This window comes from Tenrec ecaudatus, chromosome 11 (genome assembly GCF_050624435.1).
Source record: "Tenrec ecaudatus isolate mTenEca1 chromosome 11, mTenEca1.hap1, whole genome shotgun sequence".
NCBI classification, from domain to species: Eukaryota; Metazoa; Chordata; class Mammalia; order Afrosoricida; family Tenrecidae; genus Tenrec; species Tenrec ecaudatus.
Genome location: NC_134540.1, coordinates 78,125,393 through 78,127,666, shown reverse-complemented (window position 1 = coordinate 78,127,666; position 2,274 = coordinate 78,125,393).

The following is a 2,274-nucleotide window of genomic DNA, read 5'->3' as shown; positions in this document are numbered from 1 at the left end:
TTTGGTTAAGCTTCTAAATGCTACCAAAGTTTTAAAACTTAACAAAGTGTCTTTATAGTCTATTCTCACCCAAAATGTATATTATAGGATATCCTCAGGCCTTATTTTGGAAAGTCTTGATTAGAACACAACTTACAGTGGTCATTACACGGTCAATTGTTTATCGTAGGTACTGGCTTTTTGGTAGACTTTTCATGTTTGGAACAAATCCAGTGCATCATACCAGGGCAGTTGGAACACGTCTGGTCAGTAATGTCCATGCGCTAAAAATCCTCCAGAGAGTTCTTGTGGGAGAGGATTAAAACCTGACATTGTGCCAAATAACAAATCTTTGTTGATTCTGTGCAGTGCGCAGCGGTGTTAGAGCTCATGTTACAGGTTAATTGCTTTCAGGGGTGGAGAAGCCTGGCTAAGGTTTTCCTTGGCTTAGCAGAGTCTTAATAAGGAAACCCAACGCAACGTGACTACCAATGGCAGGGACAGAGCGCTGGCAGGCTAACACAGGAAACGGCCAATGGTAACACTTCACCAGCAAGACCATCTGATATGGAGAGTGAAGAAGTATGTTACCCTGCCTTGGTCTATTAACTTCAAGCAACAAAGACCATCTCCCTAAGACTGGTGAATTCAGACAAAGAGTACATGCCAGGTTGCAGATCCCATACAGAGAGGAATCGAAAGTAATCCGCCTAAAGCCCAGATAACTGAGCTTTGTTCACTGGTTAAATTTCAAGCTGGAAGTAGCCTTGATTATTTTATTTGACTAAATGTTTGCTTAAATAATAATAAGATTGCCCAGGGCCATGACTTTGGGTACCAGTTTTAGCGATAGCATTTTATAGCATGGTGATATACTCTGAAAACTAGCTTTCTTGGTATAAAAGGAATTTTGCATAATTTTAACTATACCGGGCTGAGCAGTACTAATTACCCGTCCTGAACTTTAAAAATATAAAGATGGAAGCTATGTAGCATCTAGGCTTGCAGAGGTAGCTTGCCTGTCAGCATTTTCACTTTGTACGAAACGCCTGAGAAGATTTTAGAAATGGCAAAGCTGCCTCTTTAGCATCAATCTACATTGCAATTTTAGCAAACCAGCATTACTCTGAGCACTACACAGTGTATCCCAGCACATGCAGCCAAAGTCCAATTTGAATCTGTGCGATGAATTAAAATACCATATACTAAAGAGCGGTTCAAAAATAGTAAACTACTGTAGCTACCAGCTGCAATTTCTTATTTTTCCTAAAATCTCTTCTTCAGTTAAGTAAGATCAGCATATGATTTACACAAACTATACCTTTAAAATCTCCATGAAAGCCAACTGACTTGATGGAACAGTATATAGCCCTGGTACAAAAAGGCCAATAAGCTACAATTCTTAGACCATCTCCTTGCGTGCTAAAAGCAGCACCAAGCCCAAGAGGTATCATAGATGATTGCTTGCCTAGCTCTTTCTTTGTTTATCATCTCTCTCTTGAATGCATACAGGGGTCTTCAAAAAGTTCACGGAGAGAGTTTATTATCTTTTAATATCATATTTCCATGGATATTCTGAAGTCTACCTTGTTTATATGTATGCATATATATAAGATCATATGGATATGTATGAGATTATATACATACATACTCATAATGTATTAGATATAACCTTTTGTCTTTCCATCCTTCTGCAAGCATGACAGCCTGCATTTTTAGCTCAGTGATTTTGTAGCTAGATACACACACAATAACCGTTGTCAGAACTTGTGCTCCGCTGTTGACCACCTAGCCAGCAATGTTCTTTGCTCTGAATCCTGGTTCTGCACGCAGCTGGTTGAGGTTTCTGCATGGTTTGTGCCTGACGACGTTGTGCAATCAGTTTCAACATGCAGTGTCACTCAGCACCCTGGCACATGTGCAGCCTTCGAGGGTGAAAGAAAGAGCTGCAAGCCGGTGGCCAGTGACTAGTGGCTGGGCCCTGCTGTGTGTGTGTGTGTGTGTGTGTGTGTGTGTGTGTGTGTGTGTGTGTGTGAAGCAGGGTGGGAGCAGGCCCTTTGGAGCAATGGCACTTGTTTTTCCCAGGGTCTGACAACAAGCAGCTCCGTGGAAAGCTTTTCCTGCCAGAGCCACCAGCTCGGTCTGCGCTCTGTCCTTCCTTGCTTCGTGCCAGCCCCCTCCCCCCGTGCCCTGGTTCTGGTAAAAGAAAGAGATCCAAGTGCCACAGAAGGCCAGTGCAGCTCAGTTTTATACTGGAAGGCAAAGTGTTCAGTGAACCAGAGTGGAAGAAACCCT